This window comes from Leopardus geoffroyi, chromosome C2, assembly GCF_018350155.1.
Source record: "Leopardus geoffroyi isolate Oge1 chromosome C2, O.geoffroyi_Oge1_pat1.0, whole genome shotgun sequence".
Taxonomy (NCBI): domain Eukaryota; kingdom Metazoa; phylum Chordata; class Mammalia; order Carnivora; family Felidae; genus Leopardus; species Leopardus geoffroyi.
Window position 1 is genome coordinate 31,176,302 of NC_059333.1, and position 18,229 is coordinate 31,194,530.

Consider the following 18,229-nt stretch of genomic DNA (forward strand, 5'->3'; position numbering starts at 1 on the left):
TATTGTGAAGTTTGTGAAGCTCTTTATAACCAACTAGGTGTGATCGGAAAGCCTAATGTAAATGCTGATCTCATCACAAATCCTGTGCAACTCATTTCAGAAACCTAACTAAACACATTACAGTATTTTAGCAAGGATGATAGGCCATTTATTGAAACTACACCTGGACCGTCAAACTTCTCATTGCTTTGGCCTAGGATGGGAGATGTTGGGCAACTATTCAGAGAGATATAGCATGAAGTGGTAAAATTTTGTGGGAGGCTAATTGGTTGGCCCTGGCATCTTTTCATGAACAGAACTTGTAAATATCCTCTAGCAATAAGAAGTAATTCTTTGAAGCTCTTTGGAAAAGAATAAATCCTAAAGAGTTAGAGAAAATGAACCATTTTTAAAAATTTTTTCTTAATGTTTATTTATTTTGAGAGAGAGAGAGAGAGAGAGAGAGAGAGAGAGAGAGAGGACAGAGTATGAGTTGGGGAGGGGCAGAGAGAGAGGGAGATACAGGATCTGAAGCAGGCTCCAGGCTCTGATATGTCAACCCAGAGCCTGACACAGGGCTCGAACTCACGGATCACATGACCTGAGCCAAAGTCTGCTGCTTAGCTGACTGAGCCATCCAGGCACCCTGGGAATATAAACCATTTTGAGTTCGTTTCAGGGCATGGGGTCACTGTGAGTATGTGGGTGGGTGTCGGGTAGTTTTGGAGCAGTTATTCTGAGTGGGCTAGTGTTGGTCACTCAGATTGTGCTCTAACTGCAACCCTTGAAGATGAGTGTCTCAGCCTAGCCACAAGGTTTGAAGCAGGGACAGAGGAAAACCAGAAGGAGGGTTTCATGAACCCAAGGTAAGATGTCTAGGAAGGCCCGGCAGCCCTGCTCTGAGGCTGCAGTTCAGTAGGAAAGGATTAGCACTGCAGAAAATCAGACTCACTGGCAGCACTATTTTCTGAGCATATGTGTGATGGAAGGGGTGACCTCCAGTACAAACTGAGAAGAAATTTGAGAGGACGGTGTAGGCTGGGGTCTGCGCTTTTCCTACAGAACTATAGGGAAAGGTCTAGAACTGTACCAATTTTGTGGCTATTGCTGGGCCTGAAGTTTTACGTCCAAATGGGATATACCTGGGGACACCTGGTTTCGATTGTCCTAGAATAATGCCCTCTCCTCCACCCCCTACCCCAAAAGAAATTCCATGAGAAGATATGGTTTCTATGCCGTGTTTGCCCAACTCACTTCAGGAAGGCTGCTATACTTAGTTTTTTGTTACTCTGGATCTCTGTTTTTTATCCCTGTTACCTAAATTAACTACTGTTAGTGAGAATTACAGGGGAATTTTGGACAAATTAAATGCCTGAGGTAGACTATTAGTTCCTCAGTGTAATAACCTCCTTTCCACAATTGCCTAAGCAATGCCTAATCCCATGCTTCTCTTGTCTCCAATCACTCATATAAAATATATAAGAAGCATGTTAACCATTACTTCCTAGATGGTTAAGAGAATGGGGTTCCCTTCCTTTATTCCTGCTCCTCTCCAGAAATACTAACTTTAAAAGAAATGCAAATCAAAACTTCAGTGAGAGATCACCTCATACCTGTCAGAATGGCTAAAATCAACACTACAGGAAGCAACAGGTGCTGGTGAGGATGTGGAGAAAAAGGAATACTCATGAACTGTTGGTGGGAAAGCAAACTGGTGCAGCCACTCTGGAAATGAGTATGGAGGAGGTTCCTCAGAAAGTTGAAAAATAGAACTACCCTACAATGCAGCAATTGCACTGCTAGGTATTTACCCAAAGAATACAAAAATACAAATTAAAAGGGATACATGCACCCTTATGTTTCTAGAGGCATTATTTACAATAGCCAAGATATATAAGCAGCCCAGGTGCTGTCGATTGGTGAATAGATTAAGATGTAGTGTATATACACAATGGAATATGATGCAGCCATAAAAAAGAATGAAATCTTGCCATTCACAATGACATGGATGGAGCCAGAGTATAATTCTAAGTGAAATAAGTCAGTGAGAGAAAGACAGATACCACATGATTTCATTCAGATGTGGAGTTTAAGAAACAAAACAAATGAGCACAGGAGGAAAAAAAAAATAGAGAGAAACCAAGAAACAAACTCTTAATTATAGAGAACAAACTGATGGTTACTAGAGGGGAGGGGGGCTGAGGGTTTGGGTGAAATAGGTGATGGGGATTAAGGAGTGCACTTGTAATGAGCACTGGGTGATGTGTGTAAGTGTTGAATCACTATAATGGACACTAGAAACTAATGTGATACTATGTAGTGAAACTAATATAATGTTAACTAACTGGAATTAAAATAAAAACTTAAAAAAATAAAATAAAGTCGATGATATCTAGTACACTGAGGATGATGTATTCAAGTATTTCAAGCATTGCAGAACCTCACCAGCAGGGACTTTCATGTTCTACATATCCCTTGTTTTTTCCTGGATTTCTGATACAGGTCAAATGCAAAACGCCTTACCTTTTAACCTATGATAATATCCAAAATAGGCCACCATGCCTGGTCTAATTCTAATTCCCAAACCATTGGTCTAGAACCTCTAAGTATCCATCAGTGAATTGATGTCTGTTTGAGTTCTCTCTGTGGATCAGCTTTCTTGCTCTAAAAGTGATGCGACTCCCTTACAAACTCTTTTAAAGATGTAGTCTTCCATGTTTCTTTACAAAACCTACCCTTTGGTATTTTCTTAAATTACCTCTCTTAGGAACGATCCTTGGTAAATTCAGATTAAGATGTAGGTTTGTCTTTGTAGTTGTGTCTCATTCTGTGTTTTGGGGGCCATGTTCCATTTTCTCTCTGTCTTTTTCACTCTGAGAGGGTATTGTGACAAAGAATCATGCTCTATAAATATTTGTTAAATAAATGCATGGCAAATAGTATGTACACTTATTTGTACCTTATATTGACACTAATTGTCATGTCAGTGTCTTGCCAGGGTTAGTTCTGTGGCATAGTTTGGTTAAGGCATAGCCAAATATTGTGTCACAGTGTAATAATAATATTAGACAGTACCATCCCCAAATCCTAACACTTCTAGGTAATGCAGCCTACAACAAATAGTTCATTAGAATCAAGGAATTGTAGAAAATAATTATCACTTTTCTTCAAACATGAACACTAAATATTTCAACTCAAACAGCAAGTTTCACAACATGATGGAGATATAGCCCATTGTATTTGTCCTTAGGTTTAGTCCATTGATATGGAGGCTTCACTTCTAAATTTTCAGAACCGATTGTGGGGATACCTCCATGCTTAAGGTAGAGAACCTTCCTTTTGGTTCTTACTCCTGTTCACTCCCAACATAATTTCTAGAACTTTTGTGCCTTTTATTCAAACTCCCCACCAAGTTTCTACCTCCCCTGGTAGCTGGCCTCTGGCTTGTATTTGGCATTTTCTGTTTTCGTCTCTGTGGAAGCAGAGGTAAAGAGAAATATGGAAGGAATGCTTATGGATGTTGGGAGAATCTAATAGAAAATCAGTAAATTTGTGTTTCAAAGATTAAGCTCCTCAGGCATATAGTAAATATTTCATTAAAACAAGGCTGTCTATATCTTTTTCAACTTTGAGATACATTACAGAAATTCTCTTCTATTACTTTAGACTCGGAAGCCAGAAAAGAGGAAAGCAGGTTATGAAGAAGGTAAATCTTTTATGACTCTGTTATCCATATCTATTTTAATTCATTTATGGTTAATTTGAAGTGATGGACTCCATATGTTGATAAATAAATCTTATCAATGGGATGAGAGTGTGTAAATTTATAGAAAAGATAAGGTTGAGGTATCTTAGAAAATAGAGTCCTTGATCGCACAATTGGACTATTGAAACTAAATTCTAAAGTTCCAGGAGACAGTAAAAATAAATAAACCTATCTATCTATATCATCTATCTATCTATCTATCTATCTATCTATCATCTATTATTCATTTCAGTAAATGAGGCAGAGACAAGCTAAGCATTTTGATCCATTATTTAATATTTTGTGTAATCAGAAATAATGAATTTTCCTGATACAAATTTTGGAGCTACTGATACCTTGATAATTATGGCTGAAGCAATAGAAAAATGAAAGAAGAACAATTTCATATATATGTACATATATATGTATATACATATGTATATACATACACACACATATATATGTGTATATGTATATGCATATGTATATATGTATATGTGTGTATATGTATATGCATATGTATATACATATATATGTGTATACATATATATACATATACATAAGCATACACATATACATATACATATGTATATATGTGTGTGTGTGTATTTTTTTTTTCACGGTGATCTTACCTGAATCATATAATCTGTTTTGATTTCTTTTGGGGTAGTGACATTACTAATATGTGTTTTTCATTTATATTGGCAAATATTTCATTTTAGTTGGCTGATTTCCCAGTTGTTTTGCTGTTCATTAATGTCCTCACCATTGGGTAGGGAAGTGTGGGGATGAGAGGGAAGTATACTAAAAGGAAGAGACTTAGCTTGAATGAATCAAGTTTGCATCTAATTATGAACAAGCATAAGTGTATATTTTTTTTTAAAAAAGGATATGCTTTCTTTTAATAATTATGTTATATATTATGAATATTTTGAAGTACACTGAGAGATGTTCTGACTAGAACATTTTTACATATATTGTTTTCTTCTGTGTGAAAAGTCATTCATGGCCCAAAGCTTTTCCAGATAATTTTAGGTGATAATGGATTGTCTCTTTTTCCTAATATTCAAAATCTAGCCCAATATCATATTAAAACTCCAAACATCACCAATTAATTCTTTTCACAACCAGCTGGCCCTACCTCAGGCAAGGAAACTTTCTGTGGGATAAAAGTTATACATACTCCTTCTTTAGATTTTTCATGAGTGACAGAAAACAGACTCTTTATCTGTCAGATAGTCCAGGCAATATATACCATGCTCTCCAGTGATCCTCAGGAAGCCATCCTTATTTAGCTTGGGAGGAGAGGAAGCCCTTCCTGACCCTACCGCACAGGAGGTGGGGAGAGCACACTGACCAGTCTTTCCAGATAAATCCTCACCACCACTGTCTTTAATTCTCTGTCACTCTTGCCTCCCACATACAAGCTGGAGTTGGGTGATGGGGTAATGTTGCCAGAAACAAGCATTATATAAGTATTGTACAGAAAACATAAGAATCAACTTAAAACTGGAAGTATAGTGACATCTAGTATATTTTTTCTGGCCTCAGAGGTATTGGATAGAAACTCTGAGGTTATAGGAAATATACCTGGTTGTGTTTTAAAGCACAAGTACTGTATCTGGCACATAGTGGTACTCAGGAGATATCGATTAGCCCTTTTTATTTCCCATTACTCTCTCTTTTTTCTTAAAAAACCCTTCTCTGAACTAAATTTCTTTCCAGTCCACAACTTCAAATCTACAAATGTCCTCTTTTATAAATACATCATATGCACATTTCTGTACACTTTTATCAATTCATTTCCAATAACATGGAAAAGGAAGGAGATTGGGTTTATAAGTAAACATCATTAAGGAATATTAAGTATAAATATGGAGTATATGGAAAATTAAAAATTACATCCTATGTGTTTGGAAATAATTGAGAACCACAACAAAAATACACGAAATATTACCAGACATTTCTATTTGTCTTTTCTCAACCATAATGAGACTTTAGAACTAAATGATGTTATTAATTTACAACTGAGGATAAAAAGATGTCACAGTGAGTAGAAGTATATTTCACTTCCTCAGTGCTGTGCCTCTGTCTACTTAGGGGTGTTTTATGAAAGATCCTCCATCATATTAACCAGGAATATTTAAGTCTTCTTTCTTCCTTTAAATAGTCTCATAGATTTTAATAAAAAAATCTATGGATTTAATGATTTCAATATCAAACTTCTTAAATTTATTTGTAGTTCTGTAGCCTACCATTTACAGGATAGTTTTACTATTATATAGAGAAATACTTTCCATTTTTTGAGTGAAGTCACTGCAAGGTCCAAGGAGTGACATCTAAAAATCCTAAATCAACCACCGAAAAGAGCTGAGGTGGCCTGAAGGAATATCAAAAGCTGATAAACTGGCGTGTCCGAGCAGTGGTCAGTCAGAGATCAGATCAAGAGAGCATTTCACACCCTTGAGCAAAGGAGTAAAGACTGTGCGAAGTCCAGTTAAATAATATGAGAATACTGGCAGGAAGCAAAAATAAGTGAAGAGAGCATCTTTGGAAGGGTGAAGAGGAAAGGTAATTGGGGATGGAAATGAAGCAAAGAAGAATTTTGACACAGAGCCAGTGCACTGTCTTGGCCTCCACTGTCTTTATATTCCTCTCACTCGGCTGAGATTCGGTCCGGACTGAACCTGCCTTGGAAGTAAACCTGGTAACTACAAACAGCTGCTTGGCTGCCTGAGTAGCAGACACTTAATCTACATTTGCCGGGGTGGAGGACAGACATATTTCTCCAGCATAGGCAGCTCCTTGACACTAATATCAGTGAACATGCTCTCCGTGCCTTTCATGATTTTGTAAACTTTGATCACTGTTGCTTCATCTTTCATGTTTGCAGGCTGAATGAGTCTTTAGCCCTTCCACATGTGGCAGGCCCTCTTTCCGCTCAGTAATTTAAGTTTATAGTTCTCCAGACATTCTTCAACTCCATTATTTCCTGAGGTGGATCAAGGAGACTTTCCAGGTGTGGATTCTTTGTTGTTTTGAATAAGGACAGGGCAATAATTTCTATTTTATTCCTAAATGCTTCTTTAAAAAAAAAAAAATCCCAACGTGCTTTGGGCTCTGAATGCTCTTTGAACAGTTGTTTTCATGGAATCATACAGTGCTTTCTCAATATCAGGTCTTATGTGAATTCAGTAGATCTGAGTTGAGGTATGATAGTCTACATTTCTAGGAAGCGCCTCCGGGATATTGCTGGTGTGTGGACCACGCTCTGAGTTGTGGTGGGTTAGTGCAATAGCTATCAGAGTGTTTCTTTGTGGCAGAAGAAAAACAAATTGAGTCGAATATGCATTATTCTCTACCTTCTATCCCCAACCCCCAATCATGACTTTCGAATTTTCTAAATTTACATGTGCTTATTGATTTCCTTAAGAAAACAAATACATAGCCTCTCACTGCATTTTATTTATGTGAATTTAACAGTGTAAAGTTTGGAAGTGTTTGACGTTTGCCAAATACATTTCAATTTAGTTATATGCTTCTTGTGACATCATGAAGCCTGTCATCAAGGCACATACATACATAGAATGGAACAGGTTAGCAAAGAACTGCAATGATGCTCGATAGGAAGTGACAGAAGCTAAAAACGAGGCTACTGACACTACAACGTAATCCAAAATGACACAGATGGTAACCAAGCAATTTGACTCTAGTCATAACTCCAGCAAAAGTTGGTATCAGGGGCCAAATATCTTTGCTACCCCATCATATGGATAAAGAGATGTAGAATTTGGATTACAGTTAAAAATTCAGCCGGGGTTTGAGGTGGGGTGACTGAGGTATAAGATTTATTACCATATTAGAAATTCAAAACTATGGGTTAAGGTAAATAAACTCAGTACAAGTCTCCCTTTGCCAGGAGGAGAAGGGAGGAACCCACTTAAATCTAGCTCTAATTGGGAGATAATACTGTCTCATCAAAGTTGTTTTTTTTTTTTTTTAATTTTTTATTTTTTTTTAGAGAGAGAGAGAAAAAACATGAATGGGGGAGAAGGGCAGAGGGAGAGAGAGAATATCAAGCAGTCTCCATGCTCAGCGTGGAGCCCAATGCAGGACTCCATCCCATGACCGCGGGACCATGACCCGAGCTGAAACCGAGAGTCAGATACTCAGCTGACTGACTGAGCCACCCAGGAGCCTGTCATCAAAGTTGTTTTAATAAGCTGCATCCTTCTTTCCTTATATGAATTTAAGAGATGGCAGAAAAAGTCAAGTATGCCATGCTTGTATAGATTATTTTTAAAATAGCTCAATGGAGACTGCAGGTCCAATATAAATATGGGGTTACCATAATGTCTCATATTAATAAAATCATTAATCTGAATAATATATCCTTCCACGGCAAATACTGACACATTGTGACTTTTAAAAAGGCTTTTAGAAAATCTAAATAGTTTTCACTTATATTTCTCATCTGTGTGATTATTTAACACCCGCTTTTAGGGAGAAGACACATTTCTTCCCCATTTCTGATAGTTTCTTCCATGTAGGGTGGGCTCTCCCATTTAACACTCCTGCCCCTCTTCCCCTCCTCATTAATCTATTTGTTAAGTATTGGAATAAACTGGGCATGAGAACCTTGGCCTCTTCCACTGTCTTTTGTGGGGTCTGCTTGCCTACAGAAGTCTGATGCTCTTGGTTATAGGATCACCCTAAAACTAAGGCTCTGCCCCACAGAAAGGTTCATGGTGGTCCAGGGCTGTGAGGGACTGGGGGGTGGGGGGGAGGGGTTATGTCTTTCTGATTTGGGGGGATCAATAGTAGGAAGTATATCATTGTCAGTTGTCCAAGCTACATTCTACAATTCCAACTTTAGTACCAATAAAGGTAGTATTTGGTTCCCATTTTTATAATCTTTTTGTCTTTCCAGTTGCTTTCATACTTTGGCAGAGAAGAGGTAATATTTGTGTGACTGACCTTTGAACTCAAACCTTGTTCATCATCTTCATTCCTTCAGAGAACCCTAGGAGGCTAGTTCTAATGGGAAATATGTTGTTTCCTTCTCATGATTAATGTATATGGATTCTCATATTTATTAATAACCATCCCAAAGTCAAGATTTGGGGAATTTGGATTGAAAAAAGTTGAATTAGAGCTATAGCTTCCATGTTACTATAATTCATTAGTTGGCCATTCACTCTAAGTCTTAGTTATCTAGTCTGTGAAATGGGGATCAAATGTCTGCTGTCTACCTTAAAGAGTGACTATAAGGTTAAAATTAAACGCATATGAAAATGCCTGACAAGCATAGAGCACAGCAAAGATGTGTCATTATTGTAAGAGTTCTTTATATGTGTAAATTGGCAAACACACATTGAAAATATATAGGACATTGCTTTTGAGAGTATTCACATGCTTCTCTTTATAGAAAGCTTGAATTTAAGCTGTTTGTTTTTTTTTATGTATACTATTAACTCTTATTTATTGGGTTATATTCTTATTTCATACCATAAGATATGCTTTCTTCCAGAGCTACTTTTTGCTATATACATTAAAAATGGATCATTTTTATATCTAAGCACTATGATTGGCTGGATGTATTTCCATGTCACATAAAGATGTTTAAAAGTGAATTATGTTTATAGCACTTATGTAGTTTTTTTAATGATGTAAATATCACCTTGTCTTATTGTTGTGCGTTTTTAGATTTATTACTTTTAGTTATATGAGGTGTCAAATAACATTTGCTAGCCTTATTTCAGTACAGGCACTTTTAAAATGTCAACCAAACAGATGTTCTACTATAAACATGAATAAAAATCAGGGCATAGTGAGACTAAATATAGTATATTTTACTATGTTAATATTAATATTACTTAAGATTCAGTAGTGATGAAATTATATATAATTAATGAAAATGACAAGAAAAACACCCAAGTTATAATTCTTTAAACAATATTTGTACTTTAAGTTATATTTCAAGGTTAAGAGTTATTTAATAGTTTTAAATAGCAAGATTATGGAGTAAAGTTAGACAGATGAGAGTTCTAGTGTTATTGTGTTATTCTGATTATTTCTTATGTCTGAATCTGATGCTGATTTTATTTTTTATTCTGATTTTATGATCTGATTTCTGTTCTCATTTTTTCTGATTCTGATTCTAATAGTGCTAAATCTCAATGCCATCTCAAGTTCAATATAAGTGGACATTATATACTGATAATATGTGCATATTACTTAGCACATAAAAAAGTGTAAAGGAGAAAAATCCATGCTATGAGAGAAAAGAAAACATAACTGTGAGGTTTTGTTTTTTTTCAGTTTTGTATGTATCATAGCACCTATATGTATCATAGAACCTAAATAATTTGAATTTTTTAAAAATGTGTAACTAGCTTAAAAAGTAAACCAAACATGTTGTTAAATTAAAATATGACATAAAACAATTAATTTGTTCCTTTAAAACTTTAGTTCTTTTTCTTGCTGTATTAAAAATGTATAAAACGTGTTTGCATAAATATGAGTCTTACTCTGTGTAAATCTATATACATAAAACATTTTGGGCTCTTCTAAATTGATTACAATAGTAATAATATAATAATGTCATATAATTCTATTTTTTTATTTTTCTACAGTTGTTTCTATTTTTTAAACGCCTATTGTGTATTAAGGATTTGGGTAGGTACCTTATATGTGTTGTCCTATTTAATATATTTGTTTTTAATTGAAACTAAATTGATAAAGCATTTTATCTTAAAACACATTTTTCTTAATTCAAGACAGGAAATACATAAAAAGAGTTCTTGAATTTTGAAATGTATCTGTAAAGAAAATTCATAAGTATAAAAGCAAACAATTCCAAAACTATTAATAACATGCATTCTTGTGAATATTCATGATTAACTAAAAATAGCCCTTGTGTGCATGGAGGGACTTTGTTCAAAGTTAAAAAAAAAAATGTATATACGTGGAAAGAAAATCTGTTTTTTTTTTTTTTGGTTTTATGTTTATTTTATTTTATTTTTTCTGGAGAATGTCCTGTAGTCTCAGCATATTAAAAATATATATATTGTAGACACTTTATATGTATGTATATAATTCTTTCCTGTTGGTAGTTATTCAAAGAAGCCATTAGGTGATTTATTTCAAATAAATAGCAATTCCCTAATCTGCTCTGTAAATTTAAATTATAAACTAGGTTTCCCTAAAAATAAGGAATACCTGATAGTTTATCCTTAATTGTTCTCAGTTCATACACAAAATGAAATTCATTTTAAAAGTATTTCATTTATTAAAGTTTGAAGCAATTTTGAACACTGCAAAAAATCTTTTTTAACTTTGTAATTTGTAATTCTAGACATTTAAAAAATAAATCCCTAAGTAAAATAAAGTATTTTTTTCCTTCCTTTGTCAACAGGGATTTATTTAAACAGATATTAAAATAATAATAAAATACTCAAGTAAGGTGAAAATAATAAAGGTTAACATTGCTATTATTTTAGAATTTACAAAGGCTGTTATTAACACCGCTAGTTAGCCCATAAATTAGGTATTATTTTTCATCCTTTATACATTAGCAATCTGAGCCTCAGAGAAGTTAACTTGCCAAAGGCTGCTGACCTAAGGGAATTTAGTAAGGTTAGAGTTAAAAGAATATCTTAATTCTCATTCAAACAAGGATGAAAATATATCATGTTAGACAGAATGTCTTTACTGACTTCCTATGAACCTATAAATTTTTCTACTTTGTTGTCAGAAAAAAAAATCTGCTAGACAATCTTGATAACTTTTTTGACAAATTTTCATAGAAATTTTATTTATTGTTTAGAGAGGTTACCAACCACAAACACCAAAGTTTTTAAAGTTTTAAAGCCAGGTTATTAGTTTTTTATTCTTGCTGTAACAAATATTAACTTTTGTAACACAAAGGTAGTGGCTTAAAACAAGACATTTATTCTCTTACAGTTCTGAAGGTCATAAATCCAAATTGGTCCCCATAGGTCCACAGATGGAGAGGATTTTTGCCCCAGGGTGGATTATTTATAAAACCTCAGTCATCCTTAATTTAGATGATGAGGTTTGGGAATTTTCAGCTGATAAGACTTATATGAAAATCTGAACTTGATGTTATAATGGGTTGAGAAATTTGAAGACCTTGGATGAGGTGAATGTATTCTGCATGTGAGATGAACATGAATCTTTGGAAGTCAGAGGGTAGCTACTGCTGAGATGGCTGAAGGGATCACCGAGTCACATACATACCTTCTTCAAAGGACTTCTATGTGACTGAACAATTTACTTTTTGATCCTTCAGAGGCACTAGCAAACGGTTTTCAACCACAAAATTGGCTCTCTCTCCAGAACATGCTTCCCGACAATGACTCTCCAATGTAGCATTCTTTGGGGAATCAGGATAGTCTAAGAATTCTCCCAGTCATTAATGCTGTCTTTTTTGCTTAACAGTTACTACCTCAATCTATCTCTAACCACTTGCATTCCACTATAAATAGCAAGAATAAATGAGGCTGCACCCCAACACATTCCTTGGAAATTTCTTCAGCTAATTTTCCAGTTCATCACTTACAAGTTCTGTTTTCTATATGATTATAGAATACAGTTCTGCAAAGTTTCCTGCCACCGTATAATGAAGATACTTTTCCCTACAGTTCTGATAACATATTCCTCTATTCCTTACAAAATCTCACAAGTAGCACCTTTACCCTCCATATTTCTATCTAGTCTGTTTATGACATTTTGGGTATTCTCGAAGATAGGCTTATCATGCCCCTCACGTCTTCGGAGTTCTCTCTAGCAGAGTCATTAACATCTATATTTCTATAACAGTCTCTTTAAGGCAATTTACATTTTTTGAAATTTCATTTTCAAATACTTTTAAAAAACTATTTACTCAATCTACACCATATATCCTGACAGCCTAGTAAGTGTAAGGGACTGCTCAAGAAATAGGGGACATAATAATCATTAACACAGGAATTTTTGTTCTTAAGGAGCTTGCATTATATTTAGAGGAGATAAACAACATATAATTTACAAGAAAATATCAAGCAATTATAATGCAAGCTTGATTTGAACATTTTTCTATTGAATTTATAGTTTTCTCTATCATGCTTCTTATAATTTTTCCAGCCTTTCCCCATTACCCAATTATAAAGCTACTTCCATACTTCTGGAAGTATTTTTTCAGCAGTACACTCCTCTCTGCTATCAAATATATATTCGATGCCTATTGCTATTCTAATAAATTACCACTGGGGCACCTGGGTGGCTGGCTCAGTCAGTTAAGCATCTGACTTTGGCACAGCTCGTGATCTCATGGTTCCTGAGTTCGAGCCTCTCATGGGGCTCTGTGCTGACAGTTGGATCTTGCTTCAGATTCTGTGTCTTCCTCTTTCTCTGCCCCTCCCCTGATCATGCTCTGTCTCTATCTCAAAAAAAAAAAAAAAAAATTTTTTTAAATAAATTACCACTACATTAGTAGCTTAAAACACACATTTATATTATTACAATTTTGAGGATCAGAAGTTAGTCTTTCTTGGCTAAAATCAGACTCAGCAGGAATGGTTCCTTCTAGAAGTTAGAGGAAAAAATCTGTTCCGTGAATCTTCCAACTTCTAGAGGCTGCTGAAGCAACCTCACCCCCATCTCTGCTTCTATTGTCACATCACCTACTTCGTAAAATGTATCTCTGCTTCCCACTTATAGACACTTGTGGTGACATTGGGCCCACTCCCATAATCCAAGATAATCTCCTCATCTCAAGATTGCTTACTTAATCACATCTACAAAATCTCTTTTACTGTATAAGGTAACATGGATAGGCTCCAGGTATTCAAATGTCAACAACTTTGGGGGCCATTATTAAGCCTGCCATAGCTTGATATTATCCCTCATTGTTTTTTTTTGTTGTTGTTGCTGTCTTCTAGTTTTAGTTGACTCTGAAAGGCAATTATGTTTTAGTGGCCTGGAAAGGTAGTATTATAAATTTGTTACTGGCCATTTATCCAAATGTTGTTATTTTTTTAACAATAATATATATAATACATATAATGATGTATGTGATTTTATGTAATGTAGATGATCTAAGGTTTAGAAGAAGTTACAATATTAAGATTATGCAAAAAAAAATTTCTGTGAAAGTCAAGGTATGAAATAATCATATTAAAGATAATTGATCATGTTGCTTTTCCTGTCAGAATACACCATCTTTTGTTAGATAAGAGAGAAGAAAGAAGATATGGCCAAAAAGCTTTTGTCAAAAATGAGTTAGGTACTTGCTTTGATCTTAACTAAGATAAGATCACTGGATATGCAAGCTTCACTTTTATAAATTTGGAGCTCTCATTCCGTGTATATGCCTATATTGAGAGAAAAAGAAATAGTATACATCTAGGGGCGGCTGGGTGGCTCAGTTGGTTAAGCATCCAACCTCGCCTCAGGTCATGATCTCATAATTCATGAGTTCGAGCCTCACATCAGGCTCTGTGCTGATAGCTTAGAGCCTGGAGCCTGCTTCCAATTCTGTGTCTGCCTCTCTCTCTGCCCCTTCCCTGCTCGTGCTCTCTCTCTGTCTCAAAAATAAATAAACATTAAAAACCTTTTTTTAAAAGAAATAGTATATATCTATAAAGGAGAAGTTTGAGGGGTTTAGGATGTTTTATTTTTTTTCAGATTACAGGAAACCTAAAGTAAGTTTCAACAAGTAGATGAAATGTATAGTTGGCACTATCCTAAAAGCAAATTACCTTTCTCCTCTAGGCAGTACAACCACATGTTATGAATCTGGTTCCACAAACTACAAAGGGACATTAGTTACATTTCTTCACAAACATTTGGCACTACTAGAGCTAGGGAAAGCTTATGCCTTAATAATGTCAGCAACTGAACGTTAACACCATATGTCCAGTTTTTAAGCCAGCATGCTTGGAGTTAAACTCTGATCCCTTTCTATCACATCCAATTGACTGTCAGTATCTGTTCCATCCAAATTCACGGCCACTGAGCTAATTCAGCTCTATGGAACTGTTCCACTGGCTATTCAAGAGCATTGCAATTCTCCTTCCTCCTCACAGTCATCATGTGAGGTCTCCAATTCATGTTCTACACACGTAACCCTAACGGTTTTTTCCTAAAATGCTACCTCAATCGTGCCACTTCCCTCCTCAAAATTATGCACAGTAATTTCAGGTTTAAGCCCAAACTTCTTAATTCAGCTTGTGGGGACTTCAGGATCTGGCTCATGTCAATTTTTGAGTCACATACCCTTGGATCCTCCTCAGAGAGAATTAAGCTCTTCCCTGGGCTTCTCACCTACTATGTTGCACGTAATTTTCAAGAAATGTCATTACCCTTAATGGCACACTTAAAACAGAAACAGGCTAAAATTATGCATGGATGTTGTATAACATTTCCTTGCTTAAGTTTTAGGCAGCAGAACTGGGATGTGTATAGGAACATATTCAACTCTTCACTATGCTTCTTCTCCTACTGTGCTAGAATTCAGGTATCACCCAAACATGGTGCTTATGTCTCTTGTAGTACTTAGCATAGTTCTTAGCTTAGTATTCTCCCCACTAGACAGTGGCTTCTTACGGAAGGAATCATGTTCATATCCCAAGAATATAATATTGTATCTGGTGCAAAGTTAGGTCTTCATTCAATGTTTGTTGAATGAAGAGACATTTTAAGATTTTTTTTTTTTTTTTTCCCTGCATGGCAATGTGGCCAAAGAGAAGTGATTTGCCTATGAGGGAGGAAAAGGCATTTGAATAAAAGGATCAAAACCAACAGGGAAAACCTAAATGCTAAGTCCATTACTTACAAAGTTTAAGGATAGTAGGCAAGTCCTATAGACCCAACTATTTCTTCCCAGATTCCATGTTTTCAAATTGTGTATATGTGAAACCAGGTAAGGAGCTGTGCCTACAGGAGGTGGTAGATTTATTTACTTTTGGAATGGATAACTGATGAAGCTTCCATTAACACATTTTTCTAGCCAATTGTGTGTGTCTGGAGAGGGGGGCGGTGATGTTTAATAACATAAAGATGTAGCCTTAGTAATTACTAGGGTTTGTGTAGCTGATTTAATTTGAAATACAAAATGAAACAATATAAAATACAAATGATGTTGAATGGGCTTTATTCACTGAATATAGGAGGAGGAAAAGATATTTTGAATAGATAGTAGGGATAAAATGGATTTTCAATGCAGCTGGAAAAAAAAGGTATAGGTACCTAAGAATTGTGGAGACACAGACAAAATAGGAGACAAAGCAGGAAAACTATAGGACGTTCTGATTTTTTTTTTTTTTTTTTTTTTTTTTTTTACCTGAAGCTGTGAAGTCATTTAAGAACGCGATGAGAGTTTTTACAATGGGGGGTTAAGATTTTAGTAGGGGTTACAAGACACAAAATTTCTCATATTTTTAAATAAAGGATTAGTGCTTTATGAAAGAATTATAATTAAAAAAAGAAATCAAGTAAATAGTAATTAATAGTTGAGCCATATATTGTCTAGGTAGTTCTACCTTTGTTGAATGTCTGGAGAAAGTTTGGGAAGACCTTTGCACTGTGCGTTAGAACTAATTATATGTTAAAGAGTTATTTTGATCCTACATGCTTGAAAGAGTTCCCAGATACAGTACAGACCGATTGTTTTTCCTAATAGTTTTGCTAGAATTAGGTATAGACAATTAATATGTGGTTACCTATCACACATCCTATGTTCTATTCTACTGGTGGGCACCTCTATCTAGAAGCAATCAGAAGAGGGGCAGTGGCTCATTCTTGTGTATTGTGTAATAGTCTTGTCATGAGAGTAGCTAGAAAGGCTGAGCTTATTAATACCCAGGAAATTAGAAACCACATAGAGAGAGTAATGGGCTAAATCAGGAAGCCAATAAAGACCTATTACAAATTAAGTTCAGTTTGTCATTGTTTAAGATAATCCTTGGTTTACTTTCTATGCCTAATTTAGATCCATGTCTTAGAGCCAGCAGCCATCCAGATGGTGGTAGTTCTTTGGGACTTGACATTATTTTAAAAGGTCACCACAGGCAAATTATAACTGGCACCTCATTCTTTTCAGAGACCAAACATCTGTGAACTTGCTCCAATTTTGAATCATTGCTAGAGTATTTTCCCATGGTAGCTCCTTGCTGACTTTCTTTCTGAGTGACCTATGTGAACTAATATTTTTCCTATTAAAAATCGTCCCGTGTATTATATACACAGGCCCATAATGTTCCTAAAATGTTGTCACTTAAATTTGAATCAAAAGGTAATAGGTTTTTCATTTAGAAGCAAGCCATAGATTCATTGACAGTAACATCAAATGTTTAAGAAATGTCCCTTATATAAGATGTATTTCCTTCCTGAAGTGTCACTACATCCAGCAAACTTACATTATTTACTCTGGTGCCACAAAAGTATTGTACAAATAAACAGTGTGTGCATATATGCTATATATTATATATGTAACATTTCAATTACATTTCAAAAGTTCATATCTCCTTTTAATATTAGAGAGTAAAAATGTATATAATTATGAGACAGCTGTACATTCTCTCATATTATCGCCATGTACTCTCATCCACAGATATGCAGATCCCTAGGTTTTCTGTTATTTACAGACATGTATTATGTGTGTATGTTATGGGAAGAGGTAAGTGGGGGAATGGAAATGTATCTTTTATTTCACCACCCTGAAACATTTTACTACTGCTCTGCTACACCTGTAAGAATTAATGCTCATACAAAAGATTCAGAGGCCATTAATTATGAATGAAAGCTTCAATTATGGTCAGTTCAGTTTTTGAATTTAGTGAATTGTATTCTTATTTTTTTTTTTTTGCCTCCTTCCACACACCTATTTGAATAATATTAAAACAAAACAAAACAAAACAATTCTGCTCAGTATTAAGCTCTTGTTCTGATCCCTAACCCTATACTTAAAGTCTGGCTTCTTTGCTTGGTTTGTGTTAATAAACTCTCCACTTACAAAGAGATGCTGTGACTATAGGCACTAGCCTTGTAAACATATTCCTTGCTATAGACAACTCTACCACTTGACTTCTGAGTATAACTCATGTAGTGAAGATAATTCCCTATACTTTTTTAATGACTGTCATTGCAATTTGTTTACTAAAGGCAATCCTAGGACTATTTAAAGCAAAGAATGCAGCTTTAAAAATCATCTTGATGTGTTGTAAAAACATATGGATGTCTAGAGTGGGGCCTCAGGTACATTTTTATTTATATAATCTGAAGTGTAGCCTTATTTGACAGCCACTAACTACCCCTATAATATAAGCTCCCTAAAAGTACACACGTACATATAACCTCTTGGTGGAATTCAATAACTGTCTACTTCCCCATTTATAACTCTAAACTCAAGGACATAAATGGGTTTTAGTGATATGTTACAGAGTTTTCAGACTAAGAAATTAAGAGGCCTTCCACATCAAGTTGTCATTTTTCTGTTTGGAA